We start from the raw sequence: 20,734 nt of genomic DNA on the forward strand, positions 1-20,734 counted from the left end.
GATTTGCTGACATTTATGTTTTTATTGCATTTCTTGAGTATCAAAAATACAAAAAAAATTTCAAAAATTCCAAAAAAAATGAATTCTCATTTCTGAAAGGAATATATTGAAGGATCATCTTACTTTAAATATTCATTGGAAATGAAGAACTAAAATAAACCATAAAATTAGCAATTCATACTTGAACTAGTAGAGTTCAACAAAAAAATTTGATAATTCTTCTATATCAAGATGGATTGTATACATTATTGATAAAATTACACAATTCCAATTTCTTATGATACAAGATTATTTCTATAAAAGTCTTGTTATGCCAAGATACGCGGAATCAAGTAACTTATCTAGAATATCTTGAACCATAAGGAGAAAAAAAAATCCGTATACAAGAGATGTGAGTTTTTTGGCCGCTTTTTCAATCAGACAGAAAGCAGTTGAGTGGCCATAGTTGTTGGATGGATTCCGCATTTCTTGTTCTACTTCTTTTTCTTATGTCAGCGATATTGTTCCTTTATCATAATAGAAACCGTCTATAGTACATATTTCTTTTCGTTCTTATTTTCTTTTCTCTGTGTTCCCCCATCTTTTTATCTATTTTTCTTCTTCTTCTATGGATCATCTTATTCAATATTGTTTGAAAGATAGAGTATCACGATCTCAGAGACGTTTGGTTGTCCACTCAAGGACATCATGAGAGATTGCATTCGGCCGGAGTAGGAAAAGGAAGAAAAAAAAGGATATGCACCAACTCCTCCAATCCACCGCATATAAAGAAATATTCAACCTAAAGGACACATCGGTGGTTTATAAAAAAAAAAAGTAAAAAGATGAGACAGGACAATTGCGAATGGAGAAAGAAAAATGGAGAAGAAATAAGAAAATAAAGTTGGGAAAGGAAAAAAAAAGCAGGACCTGGATCCCGTAGGCATCGATCCTAAAGACTGGGTATCGTTTGCAAACTATCGGAAAACGTTCAACATTCCGTCTTGTATTTTCGTAACGAAAATAGTCTATTCACTTTTCGATCGATTAGGCATATAATGCAATCTTTTTATTCTACTCATTGGAAACCCTATAATAAATTATCATGAGCGATTAATTTTGACTTTTTTTTTCTCTTTTAAAAAAAAAGAAAAATCCAAAAACTTTATTCATGTGAGTTGAGCTGATGAGATAAATTATAATATATCTATCATTATTGCCTATCGTTTATTCGAAATTGCTCAGTTCAGTTAAAGTTCAGAACTTCAATTTTTATCTTTGTTGATGCTTTGTTTAGTGGATGTAAGAGAGGGATTTATTAAAGTCAGAAAAGTTTCGTGGTGAACCGTTTCTATTTGTGTTTCTCAACCTTTTTGGGCCCAATTACGAAGTTTCTGGTGACCAAATTTCAAGGGAAAATGTCTAAAACATTTTGCACTATTAACTGACTGCACGAGTGGATTGACCATATATCCTGTTAAAACAGAACATTTAAATTCAGGAATAGAATACAGTAGTACACAGTAATTCACCGTATTTCGCGTAACATTCATGCATTTTTGGTCATTCTGTTTTTTTATATATGCTTCATGTTTTTTCAACGAAGCATATATGAATTTGCAATCTTTACAAGAACTGTGAATGAATATAATTTTCATCACTTATAATTTTTATTATGATAATTATGTATAAATGAAATACTAATCTAAAAATACTTGTCATGTTTCAAGTTTATTTTTTTTCGTAAACTAGTTTTGTATTCCCTGCTGTCATGAATAGTCATGAGCGGAGGGGAAATACAAATCAAAGAAAACCTTAAAACAATAATTCACATTGGACGATTCAGAGCTTAAGACGTTCTAATGTGTCAAATATTCCAGGTATTCATAATGGGTACATAATCAGAAATATCAGCTATTCCAGGTCACATAATTAAAAACTATTTGTTATGCATGGTAAGATTAGGGAATCGAAATTAAGAGCTCTTAGAAATTTAAATTAACATTTCACGTACCAGATCTGGTTGTAAATATTAGTCGGTTACATCGGTGAAGCCAGAGAAGAGAAGATCCGGAGTGGTGATACTATGAAAAGTCCCGGGGCACGGAAAACTCCAAGTACGTCATACTTCTGGAGGAAGGACCCATGGATGACGAGGTTCGGGTAGATCGTGGTCGAACCGTTGGGATATCATCTGCTCGGAACCAGTGGACGGACCGCCTGGTTGTAGTCATCTCTTTCTATCGTGACGCCTATGGGCTCGCCGTACAACTCAACGTAATTCAGTCCATTACAATTGGGTGTTTACCCATTTCCATACTTTATTTCCTGCCTTTACGGTAGCTTAAACCCGGTTTTACATTTTTGGATTGTAACGCATGGTTCTCTTATCACTCATTGTACATCGTCTCAATTACCAGAGCCGGGGTAAAGACAACCTCGCTCGATAGCCGTTCGAACGACACGAAGGAAAAACTTGTACTTTCTCTTTTTCTTCCTGCCCGTTCTCCGGAACAGGTTTTTCTTTACGCCAAAACAGCCTCTTGGCGACGGTGCGCAGGTCGTTGGCGGGAAAGTTGTGTGACTTCACAACACTGCGACTGCTAGTATTTCTTCATTTGTGTTCTTCATTGCCTCCTGATAAATAACTCTCAGGCAATGGTTTTAAACATAATTTCAAATAGGGCTACCATATGAACGAAGGCCTAGTTTATAGAGAGAAACGATGCACTGTCCGCTGTTCATACGAAGTACGAAAACCTGGATAACCAAGCGGAGATCGAGATGTAGATCGGAAAGAAAATTCACATTCCTCTGCGGGGAATCGAACCACAAATCTCTCACTGTCCAGGTGAGTGTTTTAACCATTGAAATACAGAGGACAGACATTTTTATTCCTTAGAGCATATGTGCGGATATTTAACAGGACTGCGCATGGACAACCTCCTAGCTCAGCTAATACATCTTAACGACGTTAGCTCCCAGATGACAACATATAGAGAGAAATGGTGGTGTTCGTTGGTGTTTTTGGTAGTTTCATTCCCCACAGAGGAATGTGAATTTTCTTTCCGAACTACATCTCGATCTCCGCTTGGTTATCCAGGCTTTCGTACTTCGTATGAACAGCGGAGAGTGACATCGTTTTTACTATTTTCAAAATCCAGCAGAGCTGCCCATAGAGCCAGGATTAATCGATCATTCTGTATAATATGTTTGAAGAATTGATCATCTATTCAATACTTCCAGTTTTCTCAAAAATAATTGAAAAATGTATAATAAAGCCAGATTCTTGATTTCCTAATTAGACACAAAATTTTCTCAACTAACCAATATGGATTTAAAAAAAAAAAAAAAAAATCAGAAACGTCGATACTTGATCAAACTATTTAAACAATGATTTCAAAAATAATAATTTCCCATAATTTTGTTCCTAGATTTGAAAATAGTGATTTTGTGGATTCGGACGTTTTAAAAATTAAAATATTCGCAATAGGAGTGAGAGGAAACATACTTGACTGATTTAAGTCATACTATTGTAACACGAAACAAACAATTGTAATTTTAAACAGTTACTACTTTTGAAGAAGTGAAAAAAAGTGCACCCCAAGGTTCTGTTCTGGTTCCTATATTATTTTTAATATACATAAATGATTTATGTAACGCGTTTGAATGGAAAACTAATAACCATTGCAGATGTTAAAGTGATTTATGTGAACGATACTAATAGAGAAAATTTAATTTAAAAATTAGAAGTTGATTCAATAAACATTAATATCTGTTTAATTAAACATAAATCAAAAGTTACATAAATAATTAGATACTCAAAAAACAAAATTTATCTATATGAAGACAAGAAACAGATTATAACACACACAAACATACATCTAAGAATACTTAATCACTGTTGGTGCCTGAGGAAAAGTCAGTGTCATTGCCAAGAAATAGATATTGTTCGTGAGTACAATTATTTTGGTAACATAATACAGAATGACCTTAAATGGAACTCGCACTGTGATATTTTAATTTAAACAAATTAGAAGATGTGCAGTGATTATTTAAAAAATGAAAAACACTTGGTCGATGAACGTTTTTTAAAAGATGAATATTACGCATGTAATATTCAATTCTTAATTATGCAACAAGTGCTTGGGGAGGAGCATGTTACGCGAATATTCGGAAATTGGAAAATATATATAATAGAATAAGATCTAAAATATCAATAGATGGTTCCAACATCCGATGCCATAATTTAAGACAAAACCTTCTATACAGGATAACAAAGTTTCACAATTAAATGGAAAATACTTAACGAGATATCGAAATAAAACTGCAAATAGATATAATTAAATTTATCAAGATGCAAAACCTCATAAAACATTATATAAAAAAAGATTTTCCTACGCCGTCCTTAGGTTATTAAACGTGTTTTTCACATTGAAAATCAACTTTATAATAATAAAACATAAATCATATAATATTTGAGATAATCATTTTCGTAATCATAGATTTCGAAACTATCTTGATGAATGTATTCTAAGAATATATAAAAACAACATCGAACAAAGTACAAGTAAAGAGTAGAATAATAAAAAAAGATGTATGGTAATTAAATTATATTGATCTCTTCACGATAAGTAACTTGATTCTGAACTTTATTCAAAAATATACACAAATGAAAATACGTTTGAACACATATCTAATAAATATAATAACGCAGTTGCGAAATAGTATATATATATATTCAATAACAAATTCTTTTTGGCCTGCTGGAAATATTTTTCAGTCCCTTGAGGCTACAAAATGTTTGTTTTTAGTTTTTATTATGCGTGTTATGTATTTGTTTATTATCAAATTTCAAATCAAATTTATTCATTTTCAACATACACAGATTTAACATTAGTTTTGTAAAACATATTTATCCAGAGGCTGTGATGCCTGTACGGATGATTGAAAATCTATATGACAATTAATGAATAGAATATGTAAAACACACATGACATCACTTCGGTTATATCGACTTTGAGAACGAGTTCGAGAGACCCTTTCGACTTGTTTAGTCAAATTTTCGATTTGGCTCTGCAATGATTCAAGAGTCGTACCTGGTGGACCTACACTAGATACAACTGAGTGTGAAGGAGAAGCATCGATAATTTTATCAGCTATAACAGCCAATGATTTGAGTGGGTCCTGACACACCGAGAGAATTTGTTGTACATTTATTGGTAGCCGTTTTTTGCAAAGTGTGGCTAAAGCCTCATCGGAAACTTGATTCCCCGACAAATTTTGCATTTCATTCAAGAGCTGCGAAGGCTTTTTATCACCGAGTTGTAGTTCTTGAAATAGCAATTTCAATCTCGCAGATTCTGACTGTGCGAAACAACTCAAAACTCGATCTTTAAGAGTCAAGTAACAGTTTTCAGTGGGAGGAGAGCGAACCAGATAGCTCACGTACGAAAGTACCTTTGCATCGAAAGCTGATACCACGCAATGAAATTTCGTCAGATCCGCAGTGATTCCTGCTGTGATAAATTGTCTTTCAAGTTGTAAGAACCATAAGTCAGGATCTGAATCCCAAAAGGTGGTGCGCGAAAAGCGACGCGAGCAATACCGGGTTCTCCAACCACGGTGTCAGATTTATCTGGCATTGTTTTGCAAAACTTTTTTTTTTTTTTTTTTGAATTTAGAATAAATTTGAGATTGTAAACAAATTTATCTACGGTAGATAATTTCAGTGAGATGGCCAGCAAACAAGACCGAAAACCGCGATCCACAACGAAAACCGAGACTGGCACGTGCCTCGAGAAAAGACCAAAAAAACTTTCACTTACCGACTAAAAACTGCCCTTCTACAATACTTGGCAACGTTGACGACGGACACAATCGCTCTATCAATTTGTAAGTTCGGGTCTACCATTTGGAAGTCCGGTGAATCGTCCTCCGGACGAATTTTGTATGTATCGTCCTCCGGACTCGTGGGGGAGTATTGTAGGTGTCGCTGTGTGAATGTTTTATGTTACGTTTTATGTGGTAACGTCATCGCACCTTGTGTTATGTCGATGTGACGTCACCGCTAGTGTTGTATAAAATACGGTTGACGACTCGCTCTTCTCTCTTTTCCAGTATTTAACTTTTTACATTATGTATCCCCGTTATCCGTTTTAAGTTATATAAGTTTTTAACATGTTAACCAGTTCTGAAGTTATGTTTTTAATAAATTAATTATTTGATTATCAAGATCTTGAGTAGTGACAATTCATGGAGTCAGATGAGTAAATTAAATAATTGTTATCACCATGCGGATCTAAATAAGTAAAATGAGGCCACATTCATGGTGGTACAAACATATACATTAAAAAATACACATATACAACATAAACGAGACAAAATTATCAACGTCAAACGAAAAAACTGTAAAGATAAAAAATCAACAACGAAAATACATACACACAAAAGACTGCTGTGAAGTCACACAACTTTCCTGCCAATGACCTGCGCGCCGTCGCCAAGAGGCTGTTTTGGCGTAAAGAAAAACCTGTTCCGAAGAACGGGCAGAAAGAAAGAAAAAAATACAAGTTTTCCTTCTTCTGGTTCCAACAGCGATCGAGCGAGGTTGTCTTTACCCCAGCTCTGGTAATTGAGACGATGTACAGTGAGTGATAAGGGAACCATGCGCTATTATCCAAAAATGTAAAACCAGGCTTAACGCTACCGTAAAGGCAGGAAATAAAATAGGGAAATGGGTGAACATCTAATTCCAATGGACTGAATTACGTTGAGTTGTACGGCGAACCCATAGGCGTCACTATGGAAAGAGATGACTACACCCAGGCGGTCCGTCCACTGGTTCCGAGCAGATGATGTCCCACCGGTTCGACCACGATCTACAAGAATATCGTCGTACATGTTCTTCCTCAAGAAGTATGACGTACTTGGAGTCATCCGGCTCACCGGACTTAGTATCACCTCTCCGTATCTTCACTTCTCTGGCCTTCTCACCACGGTAATCGATTCTCATTACAACCAGATTTGGTATGCGAAATGTTAATTCAAATTTCTAAGATCTCTTAATTTCGATTCCCTATCTTACCATGCATAACAAATAGTTTTTAATTATATGTGACCTGAAATAGCTGATATTTCTGAATATATACCAACTATTATGAATACCTGGAATATTTGAAGCATTAAAACGTCTTAAGCTCTGAATCTTCTAATGTTAATTATTGTTTTAATGTTTTCTTTTGAATTGTCTCCCCCTCCGATCATAGTCAATCGCATATCTTCCCCTCCGTTCATGACAAATCATGACAAGACAAAGTTATTAATGCATGACGAGAAATGTAAAGTGAACAAAACATTAGATAAAAAAATATATGAAAAAAAATGAAACTTGCACATACATAGACAACACAAAGAACATTTTGGTGAATTGAAAAATATACATAATTAAAGTGGCGCAGCTGAAGTGAATAAATACTGTTGCTCCGCCTAAAGTTCAAAATAAGAGTCTACATCGTCTATTGAAATTAATAATTTGAATAACGAATTTTTAAATGCCGCGTGTGTGGGTATATTTTATATTGTTAGTGGTAGTGAATTGTATAATTTCGCAGCTAAATAATAAAAATATTTATGAAAAATTTCTTTCCTAAAAGTAGGAATACGGTAAATCATAAGGTCTCCGTTCGGAAACATTATCTTTTAAACTGCATAATCCTTTATAAAAACGAATTAAGAAGGGTTATTTACGACATAGAGAAGACCGCCTCAGCCGAAGATCGGAAGTACAGACGGATGCTGGGAAAAATACTTCAAGTCAGAAAAGAACAAGTGGCTTAAGATGACAGAGGAATGTGACCGAAGAAGGCAAGTAATTGGAAAAGCTTTACAAACAAGGGAAGTAATTTTGAAGAAAAGAAAAATATATTGTGAGATGATAGTGATAGAAATTATGGTTAATATTAGTGATTGGCATCGATGATTACTATTACTTACCCGTACACGCACCTAGTACACATTCCTCTGTGAAATTTATGAAGAATCAGTGGAAGTCGGAATGTGTTGTGTATGCATATGCATGGCCCTAACTTACTTATGTTGTCATAGTTTGACTTGCTTGTTCTGTTCACTTTTCATTAAAGCATGCTGAATATAGCATTCTATGTAAGCTGAACAACAATGCTTACGTAACGAATGATATGTGGCATTTCTCGCAGAGATTTAACCAAAGAGAAAAAGCACGAGTAAATGCCTTAAAAACAACTGTATCTACAGCGATTATGAATGTATAAGTACTTATAAAAGTAAATGTGCACATGCATGCATTGTATCATCATTAAAAAAATATATATATCATCTATCTAAAATGTCGTGTTTGAACGCTTCCAAGAAAATACTCGTTAGGGTCGTAACATCTGATGAATCGCATTACGTGTTCCCAAAAGAGCTACTTAAAAAAGTAAAATAAACAGTACTTTATGGAGACAACTATTGGAAACCACTTACTTAATCAACCAAAGTTCTAGAAAATAACAGGCTTTCCTAATTTATTTTTCTTTCCTGTTTTTTCTTTTCTTTTTCTTCTCCTCTTGGTGAAAGCACCTCACAAAAGCTAATATACTTATTATTGATCCTGTTAAAGGGATTTTTTTTTTCGGGTTTTCTATACTTTGGCGAAAAGTTTCTCGGATCTGTGTTTCAGAGCCATTAGCGTAAGAAACTATTCAAAAAGCGAAATACAACTTATGACAATTATTAATTATATGACAAGTATTATAGGAAGGACTCTATCATCGTTTATTTTGCGCAATTAAAAACACAATGTTTTTTATTTCACACGCACGATTGTTGTTTTTTCTCTGAAAATTATGGTGAAAGAAGAATTTCCCACACATACAAATTTGATAGTTTTTATTTATTTTTACTTTAGGTATATAAATATTTATGGATGTCGGGAAGGGAAGGGGTGTTCGGTACATGAAAAATTACCCCACAAAACAGAAATTTTTCATTCTATTTTTTTTTTTTTTAATTTTTGGGTACTTTAAACTTTTTAGCTTCTGTGTGTGTTTGTTTAACTCCCAACTAAAGTACATCTAACATATTTTAATATGATCTGTCATGTACTGACCAGTATTCGCCAATACGCATCTAGATGCATGATTCAATTTTACGTCTCGAAATTTCGTTGGGCAGTGAAAATTCTCCTCAATTAATTCTCCTAAATATTAGGTAATTCTTTGTGGATCTATTTCACACTGGTAATTAAATATTCCTTACGATTTTGAAAGGATACGAGATTACTCTACAAAATTACTTTCTCTGATACATAACACTGGTACCGATTGTAGAGGAGACTGGGGTTAGTTGGCATAAGGGGTAAGTTGACAACAGCTTCTCTTTTCTACCGCGGTGAGCACTGTTGTAATTGTCAAACCACGAGGAAGGGAGGAAGGTCAGCAAGTTTCCTGATTTTCTGTCACAAAAAAAAAAAAGAATTATTTTCTTTTTTTTTCTAAATTTTGTAGTCCACGAATCTTTCGAGGTGATTTCAACAGTTTTGATTGCTAAAAGACGTCAGTAACATTTTGTATTCAAGTGCTGAAACTTTTGCTAAATGTTTTGTGGAACAATAAGACAGCCCAGTTGGTTAATCATGTTGGGGCGAATTGGCATCGCAGCTGAGGGACATGGTGGCATAAAGCATGTGTCCAACCTACTGATTCGGTACAACCTCAACAAAATTGTGCAAAAATTACAACAATAAGTTATAGTGAGCGATCGACCAACTTTATTGATTGACATGAAACTGTGAATGATGGCATTCTCTTTGTTTCTTTGGTTTTGTGTGTGCAACTTTTCTTTTTACATTCGTTTTTTACTTAAAAATATTGGGTTCTTACTAGTACATAATTTTTTTCTGTATTTTCTGTATTTTTTTATTGAAATAAAAGTTTTGTAGTTATTGACTTTTACGTTTATTCCTCAGCAGACATGTAGCAAGTTGGCATAGTTGGAAAAATTTTTCAAACAATATTTTTCATGAATTCAGCATAAACTTTTTAGTGATATTTCCATAACTATTTTGTGGCCGATAGGTTCTGATATCCGCGGCATCTGACGCATTTGCTGTAACTATTCCTTGACAGAAATGATCAAAATCATAAAGTAAAAATTATGCCAACTAGCTCCGGTCTCCCCTACAAAGTTTTTCGACAAAAATGTTTATTCGTCCAAAAAAACCACTATACTTGATCAGATAAGGCATTTAGTTGAGATAAGGCATTATTATTTTTCAATCACTACTTGGTCTTATGTCTGCATATGAAGAAGCACCAAACTCCGTAGATAGATTTTATTTACAATTTTCATAAAGTACAGTATAAAATTACTGTTCGCAACATCATACCTATCACAAATAAAGTACACCAAAATTTCAACATATTTCATAACGAAAGAAGCGGAAGTTCCTGCCAATAATCGCAAATTAGTTTCGAACAATATTTTCTTCTGAACAATATTATGTACCGTTGATAAACAAAATCGTTCCAATCAATACGTAGTCAATTTGAACTACACAAACGCTTCGCATTACCAAATAACCAGTTCGTGGTTGTTTAATATTTATTAGCTGCACTTATAATGATCAGTCAACTCCAGTTTGCCATTCGACAAAGCAGCAACTGTGATACAAGTTAAATTTCTGGAATTCCTTACAGAATAAATGTTTCTGCATTTATATTACCTGAGAGAAAAAAATTGAGTAAAACGGAATATATATATATATATATATATATATATATATGCCCTGTATCTGCCAGAGAAAAAAGAACTAGTGGTGATTGTAAATGATATATAGCTCTTGTTCTTCTGTTATATATATATTTCTGTATTTCTTCTTTTTCAGGTTGAACCCTTCTTAGAATGAAGAAGAAAATCGCGAATTTTTCATGTCTGAAGACACGGAAATAAATTGAAAGGAAAAACTGGCATCTGTTATTTCGATTCCTGGGTCCCACATGCTCCTTTTCAAGTTATATTGGACTTTCTGGATGTATACGAGGAGGTAGAAAAAGAGACACACACTCTAGTACTTTCTTTCTTTCTCTCTCTCTCTCTGTCTCTTTTCCCAATACTAATCTCTGCTTCCCGAACAGTTGTTCTGCCTTTATCTTCTTTTCTGAAGCCAAAACGTTAGCAATCATATCAGGTGAGAGTCGGCATAAAGCACAAGAAAGAAATACTAATATATTAAGGAGAAAGAGAGACAGTATAGAGGAAATGGGTTTGCATCAAGAACTTGGATACCGACAGGAAAGTACGGAAAACGGGCAGATACACAGACAGTACACACACAGAGAAAAGACCAGATGAAACCGATACCGTATCGTATATTAAGGAAATTTCTGTTCTTGTTTTTTTATCCGACATTCCCCTCTACATCAACCCCTCAGCAGTTCCGTTTATTTCCTGGAACCTTTCCCCACAGGAAAAAGGAAATGTTTCATCTCTGTATCTAAGGAGGGGTAAAAATCATTTTCTGTACTTGGAACGCGAATATAAATATAATATCGAAGTGGCTGCCTCTTATTCATCATTTTCGAGCGTTTCTGTGATTCAAGTACTTCATATAGATTCGTATGCATGTTATTCTTGTTACGATATAAAAGTGAAGCTTTTATAATGGCTGGTTATGCCAAAAGCATGAAGAGTGTAGTAGTTGACCTCTTGGCAACATGTTACGTAGAATGGTCGCTCCGTAAATAAAACTGTAATGCTGAAGAACTTGTGTCACAAGTGTCTTTCGCTTATAATCGATACATTCAGTCCACCCACCCCGTTGTTTCGCAACAATACTCATAGTGACTCTTACTTGAATGAACTATACTTTTAGATACATGCATGTTTCAGAGAACGAACATTTGGCATATCCCATCGCGCATAGGCCTATATATCGGCATATCCCATTGTCATGTGTGCAGAGGTTGTGATTATTTTGAGCTACATTGTTAGTGATTCAGCTCAGTGTTTGATACGAATGTTTCTTTAATAGTACCGTACTTTTACCTAGACTAAATAGATGTCACGAGCAGCTTAGATGCTCGACAATGGCGAGAATAAGAAAACAGAATGTAGCGTTAATTCCTTAGATATTTTCAAACTTTACTCAACCAATCTGTATTTGAAAGATGAATCACAAAGCAAGCAGCCAGAGAAAATGTACACTACCTGCATTTGTATAGTACCAGCAATTAGTGTAACCACTGGCACGTAACGTCTGGCCGACCTCATTATATTCTTTTAGAAGAAAATCTTCGCAATATTCACAACAATATATTAGCGCAGGCCGAGAACGTGGGCCCTACATATTCGCCATCGTGACTCCCAATAACAGGTCGCTCTCCACCAGTGACATGGACAATGACCAGGAAAGGGACACTATCTCAATGAAGTCAACAAGTTAGATACCATGACAAAAAATGAAGGAGGTGCTGGTGGTTCTGTGAGCTGACTACACCGACGTGTGTAACGGACGCTTTGAATGATTCCAGAATTTATCTTCTTTGTGCCATCTTTGATTTCTTGTGTAGACTTTTGCATGCGATATCGACGCTTCACTACGCTTCACATTTATTGCGTATTGATATTTGTTTAAGTTTCCTAATTCAACTTTCGAAAAGCATTTGGTAGAGTCGCTCAAAGGCAGGACGAAGAAGCTTATGTGAGCTTGTAGTGTTAACATGGAAAAATATGCACATAATCCACTGGATACGTATGTGGTAAGTCACAATGGGTACTGACGAACTAGGAAGTCTACTTAGAAAGACGTTAGACATGGAGAAGAAAAGAAAAATAAATATCACTGGTCTCACAATATATTTATTGTTTCTGTGTACTGTGTAACTAGAAATCTCAGAAGTCAACGCCAAAAATAGAGGGGTGATGTACAAGACAAACAACTGCCACTATGTAACGTAGAGTTGCAAATGACTTTCATGTTCAGCGCATGTTAAAATTGTATTAAAGTAAGGGCACGAAACTCATAGAATATCCTAAAGTCACCCTGTGGTTGAAAACAGATATGCACTTCCAAACTCATGGACTACTGTTTGAGACAAAAAAGGGACGATATAGTCTTTTCCTTCGCATTCGACTTCACATAGCGAATGCAAGGAAGAAAACCATCTGTCACATCTCATTATTTTAGAAAAAATGCCATATTTTGCCCACGTCTGAGGTGGGGTCAGGATGGTATTCGCCCTAACAAGTAGGTTGCGACTCAGCGTTCCATTGAAAAGTTTTTTTTGTTCACGTAGATGATCAATCATTTTGGTGGTGCAGTTCCGATAGATTGCCTCATTTTTGTATTTTGACCTAAACTTGATCGATGTTTGAACGGGATGTTGACGAATACAATTATTTTCTGACTGAGAATAGTAATTTCAATTCGATCGCAGCATGGGCAGATGAATGAAGTATGGTGATGATTGCCACTGTGCGGTCACGTGGGCTCAAATATTCTCACCGCAGATAGCAGCGAAGGTCAGAGCAGCTGTGCAGTCGTCTGGACATCGATCGCGAGAATCCAGGTTCAAACCAAGTTGGAAGCCTAATAGTAGTCGTCTAAAGTCGGTCTTCTGCGGTTTCCTAACATCGATGATTAAATGCGAGCCGGTCTCCTTCAAAAAAGTTTCTCGTTTCTCCCCAGAGAGCAACCAGACCTTCAATATGATACTTACATAACCTGAAAATACAAGCATTTTCAATTTCTCTTAAAAATATGGAACACAGAGGGCAGTACAAGCAAAAACAAAGCAACCACAACTCTGAGAACACAAATATGTTATGGCCACGCTTATACATACACAAAACGTTCTGGCATAACCGATTCGCTAGAACGTTTGCGGAGGAATGTGTACGAGGTGCATATACGGTAAAGTAGTATGATAATGATATTTTAATCATGACTATATGCTTAGGGATGGCCATCCTTTTTCCAAGTCTTGGCATAATCAAGATTATTTTCGATGCTCATGCCACTCTACGTATTTTAAAACGCAAACCATACGCCCCGTTTTCATTTAACACGAGAATTCTCTCCATTACTGTTAAATGCTGCTTGGACGTCCTCTTTTTTCACGCAAATGGTCAGTTTGTCTCTCTTTTCAGTTCTAAATTGTTTTAATTTTTGAATCATGAACTCAATTATCGCAATGCAGATTGTGTATGTACGAATGCATATCAGTAGGAAAGTTCAAAAGTTGAATTTATTTTCCTTACTGAATCGAAACGCCCACCAACTACTCCCAAAGACCAAAAACCGAACGGAAACGCATTGAATAGAAAGTCATTTCTATTAGTTTTCACGTATTAACGAATAATATGTTAAAATTTATTTAATACATAAAAACCGTTCGCGTGCCACTTCTGTTATCATGACCACGGTTTGGGCACTCCTGCTCTAAGTAAAGACAGTTTTTCCTTGCATCTGTTACGTTGTAGTTTAACGTACTCGCCCAGATTGCGAGGGGACGGCGGTTCGATTTAAAACAATTGAACAGTGCATGAGTATCACGCTAATACCATCTCCAGAGAGACAATCCCTACAAACAACTATGTACTCATATTTCAAGGTGTAAATGACATTGTTTTCAAGAATTTTATTCTGGATTTTCCGATTTATAAGTTCATAAACTCGTTTTTGTTACAGTACGGGAAAAGAAAGGAGTATATATTTATGATCATAACTCTCTCTCTCTCTCTCTCTCTCTCTCCATGATAAAGAATGTGAAGAACATCCAGCATCTCAAGGCAGTTTAGAGATAAAAAGAGAACAGTACATCTTCCGTATATATGAACCGAAACCCATGCGTACTTCTAGAAAAATCTCAGTTACTTCTCTTAGTAAACATAAATCACTACTGAAGCTAATTACACTTGGAAGAGGAGGAGAAGAAGAAACACAATTTAAAGCTTTAACATGAAGAAAGAAATGTTTCCCAGGTTTTTTTTTTTTCCAGGAAAACCTTCGCCTTTTTTATCCCTCCTTCAGGATCTTGAACAGCGTCAAGATGTCTGCTTTCACAGATTATTTTATGTGGAAAAAACACAGTTTTCACACATTTCTATTTTTTAAAACGTAAATAAACAGGGTTTTATTTCTTAGGACACATATGTAAAATTGTTTAAGAAGTTTTATTTTCCCCCCTTCAGGTTTCGTGCGTGAAAACGTATTGCATTCTTACTTCAACTACGCAATTTTAGAAAAAAATTGCCTAGGATAAGTCTTTTAATTATGCATAATGTTTATATTAATTTCCTGAATGTTTATAGTCATCGCTTGTAATTGCATTTGCAGATCTAGCCGAGGAAAGCAATATGGGCTGATTAGACTTCCGTCGCAGCGACAGTGAACTTACCTGAAGTAAGCTGCTTGAGGGTGAAATTGGCATGCTGAGAAATTCATTGAATTTTTTCAGACCCTTATTTAGACAGTTCTGGGGGGAAACATTACGCTGATTGGCAAAAAGAAATCGTGCACCTAGGGAGAGAGGATGATATGCATGATATTTTTTGGATTACATTGCACACTTAGAATGTGCAAATGATTAGAATTACAGATTGAAAGAATAATTTATTACTGGGAAATTAACAATGAAGGAACAAGTACGCCGTGGCGATACCTCTAGAATCAATACAAGATTGTATACGGGCCGACATTGATGCAGAAGCTTTTTCTTTCAACTCAGATCTATATCGCTATGGGCAATTTACTGCTTAGTGAGTTGCACCGGAAGTGTAAGTGTATGTGCCTAACAGTCTGAGTGCGTATCTAGTGCTGTGTCTGATTTTTCAGTGTTGTCATCTATATTTCAGAAGTGAAGTGAGTGAATTGTAATGATTGAATACTTGTACCGTTTGTAAGCCTGGTGCTCTCTGCGGCGAAACTTTTTAACGGTGAGTTCGGCTCACATTCGCGCCTTGAAGTTGGGAGCTATAAAAGCCAACATCAGCCGATATGCTGTGTATGTAATCCTGCGACATATCCGCCAACAGTTCCTGTAATTGCGCTTCTAGTTTACTCACAGACAGACACGACCGATGACGGCACAGACAGGTCAACTTGGGATGATTCGTGCTATTTCCGAAAGGGTTGGACGATCCCGGGGAGCCTGATGATTTGAGATTCGATGAATCACTACCGCAACCCTGCTAGCATTCACCAGAAACTAACAACGCGGTGCGTTATAACACACCACGGCATCATCCACATGCGCGTTAAACTCACAGCACAAATCTCTGTCCCCAACGCACGTCTGTCGTGTTTCCGGCTTCCTTTCTTCACTGTAGTCTTGTATAATATCTTGCTTGACGTTGATCGCCATCATAGTGTTTGTCTTCAGAATCCGAAACAACCTCAAGCTAGCCCCTCTGCTTTCTTATGAAGAAGGACGTCGTCGCGTTGCTCTAAAAAGGTATCATATCGTGTATTTTGTTGATGGGATATTTGAGAAGTATATGTTCCCAACCTTGGGAGCGATTTTCAGCTCGTACATCTACGTAGTAGGACAAGGTGTTCACGCACTCGATGGTGTAGTGTTTGAGGTCTCCCTATTGTCCACATACACACGTTATAGGGGGGGGGGGGATGTTGGATAGATGCGGGAACGACTGGAAGGGCCTGTGATTAGTTTCAATACGTTGCTTCACCTCTATGGGTGGTTCTTAAGGTCAACCCTTTGTGTTGCGAAGATGGATCTTCCTGTAGTTGTGCGTGTCCATCTCTCCTGCCATGCCGAGAACAGCTTTGGAAGGAGGGAGCAGGCATATTTTGAAATATCAATTTAACCTAGTGGCACATTTCACCATACCATGTCCAAACGAGGGCGATACGCTTGTTCATCACTAAAAAAAAAAAAAAAAAAAAAAAAAAAAAACACTTGTTGAAAAACTTTCGGATGTTGATATATTGTCGAAGCAGTAGAGAATAAAGTCACATTTTGAATCTTCTGACGAGAAAAATAAAAACGAATCTAAGAAAGCAACAGTTTCTTTTTCCAATACTTGCATAATCAGAGGCTACGGGCATGTCAGAGAAAATAAAGCTAAAGCTCGAAAATTGCATCTTTCATTCTGTTAATCAACTTGCAGATTCCATGCGATGTTTAAGAGCATGCAACAGAAATGGAATGCACGAAAGTAATAGTTTTGTTGTACATTAGTTGCATAAATGAGGAAAATTGTCATAGTAATTAGTAATTGGGGGTATTCAATACATTTTTTATATTTATTGAGTGTTTCTTTTGCTTTTTTAGTGACTGTATATTTATCCTATATTGATGAATTAATGATTAATTTTTGTTGTTCCCTTGAGCTTCGAGTTACCAAGTGCAACTTTAGTATAGACACGAAACACTAACAAGCACTCTACAACGTAACCACCGGTTGGCAACCACTGTATACAATACAATCAAAAAACAAGCTTATATGTTTGTAATTCAAACATCCCGTACAACAAGAATTCCAATATATTTTCACGTGTATTGGAATACACAAGAAATAACTGTGTGTAGGAATAATAATAACAAACAACCAGAAACTCTTGGTATACACACACGTATATACAATCGAACGTGGGAGTATCTATAGCTCGTTGAAACAAGCTCGTTCAACCAAAATCCTGGGATTTCCGGAACTTCTGTTCCGGATCATCTTCCGCTTCAATTCCTACTTTTACACACGTTCACACAACAATCCGAGCAACAGCAACACAAGGGAAGAAAAAAAAAACCACGGCTAAAATTCCAAACGCAAGTGAAGGAAAAGATGGGGCGAAAATTCCGAGAACTCCGGGAATGTTCCTTAAGTGGGTGATTACGACCGAGCGGGGATAGGCTGGAAGCTGAGAAGAAGCCCGTTTAGAAGTTTTGCCCCGGAGAACAAAACTGTTCGTGTAAGCAAAACCTTCCCCGCACACATTTTAATCTCCTCACCGAGTTCTTCTTTATCACATTTTTATGGTTGGACGAAATGTTACCTTAAAACTCTTTTACGGTCTAAATTTTGTTGGTTATTCGATGGTCCCCTTTCTCTAGCGCATTAAAACTACTAATTGATTCATTAATTTATCCCTTCGCCGTCATCATCTTCTTGTTCCTTTATTGAATGCAGTGTCCTGTTGTATGAACGGCTTGTTTCTGTGTGTTTTAATTTAATGGTATGGGTGTGTAATGTGAAGCCTGATTTGCTTGCAATGGTGATTAATTTGTTAATAACTGTGAGTCTTGAATAAATTATACTTACGAGACGACGTGGGTATGAGAGAACGTTGTCCATTTAAATTGTTACTAGCTATAACACCCGGCACTTTTCTTCATCATATAAGTGGCAAACCATTTTAAAGGGATAACATTTTTTGAAACGTATTGTATGAGAACAATGGTGATCAAAGTAAACATTCCAAAAGTCATTGTTGAGGACCAAGAACAAATGTTGCCTGACATTTTTTTGCCCATGGCGGGTATTTGCACTTCGGTGACGAACTTTTAAAGTTAACTATTGTTCGAGTTGGGCCCTGTTATATATATATATGGAAAATTGGCCGAAGATCAATCTTAAATTATAGATTTGTATAGAGATACACACGCACACACAAAGAGTAAAATTCATTTTATTATATAGACTAGCTATTATACCCAGCGCTTACTAGGTTCTCTTCATGTGCTGGCAGCATTAAAGAGCCACGGTAACCTAATTTAGGAAATATTCACGAATATATATATATATATATATTCACACAATATATATATTCGAGTAGAAATATAACCTAGTGAATTAAAAAACAAGTTACAAGTTTACAAGTTCAAATATCAAAGCCCCCCCCCCCAGGCAGTTGGAATATATAGTATGATAGAAAATATACAAAAAATGGACGATTTGCAGTGTGCCAAATTGTATATGGAAAATTGATTGAATTTTTTTTAGGAATTTGAATTTGTTCTAGAGTTGGTATTGCATGATGTTGTTGAGATAGATCAAAATCAAAATTTCTTTTTTGAGTTGGTGAATGTGTCTAATGTATGTGTGTCATCATTGCAGAGCGAAGCAATCGTTATTATTGAAATTTTTTATTGTACTCTCAATTTACAGGAATTTTGAGTTGTTAATAATGGCATTTGTGCTATTGATGTATATGTTTAAATTTTGTGAATGTGTATTATTTGTTCTGGTGTCACTCCCTCTACTCGAATATTTTTGGTATATAGTTGCATGCAATGTCTCTCCGAATTGAATATAAATCAAAATTTTGGCAAATCTGTACGGCAAGCAATAGTCTACAGGTGGTAAGTGTGGAGAGGGAAGGAGTAGCCGCCAGGAGAGGTGTTTTGTTCTGTAATATATCAATATAACCAAGAATATTTTTTTTCCTTTTGAAACATGTACACATCCATACTGGAGCAACGATGAGCTGCTGCATATTGACCATGCCACACCAGGGTCAATTTAGGGTATATAGTCACTTGCATTGTCTCTCCAAATTGAATATAAATCAAAGTTTTGGCAAATCTGTACGGCAAGCAATAGTCTACAGGTGGTAAGTGTGGAAAGGGAAGGAGTAGCCGCCAGGAGAGGTGTTTTGTTCTTTAATATATCAATATAACCAAGAATTTTTTTTTTTTCCTTTTGAAACATCCATACTGGAGCAACGATGAGCTGCTGCATATTGACCACGCCACACCAGGGTCAATTCATGGTTTGTCAAGTCCTCACCATCGCATTCATTACGAGCGAAAATTTAAATTTATGTAAATTTGAATTTTAGACAATTCGTACACCTCCATTTTGCAAGCGGGAAATGAGGGCGTTGTAGTAGACTTGGACGCACGCTCTCAGCTTTCTTCTGACCGTGACGTTTGAAGTGAAGAGGCGTACTTCTTTCCACTGAGCAACCGAGAGTAAACATTTGGTATCCAACCCAAGTGGGATTTTTGTTAGCTTGATTAGCGGTAATATATTTTTCCTCTGAAGACGATACCCATTGTGTGCTGAAATGCAGTAGGAGTTTTGTATTTTTTCCGTAAATTTGCCCTTTGTAGATGATTTTTTTTGTATTCTTGGGCAAGTTTATCAAGTGGGTGCAATAGGTGAAATACAAGAATTACAGGAGAAAAAACAATTAAGAATTAGAGTTATATCTAAATATAATGTACAAGGAAATTTGAACTGGATATTGCAGGTAGAACGTCGAGTGTATCAGACATTAATATCTAGAAGAGGATTTTATTACGGCTGGCGTCGATATAAAGTAAAAGAGTATATTCGTCCATTACAGTGCTTCAAGTGCTGGAGGATAGGACACCTAGCGAGGAATTGTAAGGGTCAAAGTAGATGCAAACGATGCGGCAAAAAGGGACATGTGTTAGTAAATTTTTCAGCGGATATTAAGTGTGTTAACTGTGAGGACCAGAACAAGAACAGTAAAACAAACTAGGACGTTGACCACATGTGTATTGCAACTACATGTAGAACCCTACAAAAAAGAGATTACTAGAATAAAATCTAGTACTAACTACGAAAGTAGTTGAAGTGTTGGATTAAACTAATTTTAAATGTCCCACTTAGTAGCTTGAACTGGATAATGTAAATATATAAATAACAATTATGATGTATATTGCAGGATACAGAGTTTTTAAACCTGTTATTGTACAAATAAAAGAACTCCCACCCACGAGGTCGAGTGGGAATCCGGGCGCAG

General features: G+C 36.0%; 1 long non-coding RNA gene across 1 annotated transcript in view; it reads right to left on the reverse strand.

Moving 5' to 3' along the window:
- Nucleotides 1–2,381, reverse strand: part of LOC149071753 (uncharacterized) — a 41,270-nt gene extending 38,889 nt beyond the window's left edge. Inside the window, exon 1 of the long non-coding RNA XR_016194585.1 lies at nucleotides 1,994–2,381. This is a non-coding gene — a long non-coding RNA (uncharacterized LOC149071753). The remainder of the gene's footprint in view (nucleotides 1–1,993) is intronic.
- Nucleotides 2,382–20,734: the final 18,353 nt, after the last annotated feature.

Source organism: Pholcus phalangioides, unplaced genomic scaffold, assembly GCF_987345545.1.
Source record: "Pholcus phalangioides strain wild (caught in Gottingen) unplaced genomic scaffold, Ppha-v1.0 ptg000018l_1, whole genome shotgun sequence".
NCBI classification, from domain to species: Eukaryota; Metazoa; Arthropoda; class Arachnida; order Araneae; family Pholcidae; genus Pholcus; species Pholcus phalangioides.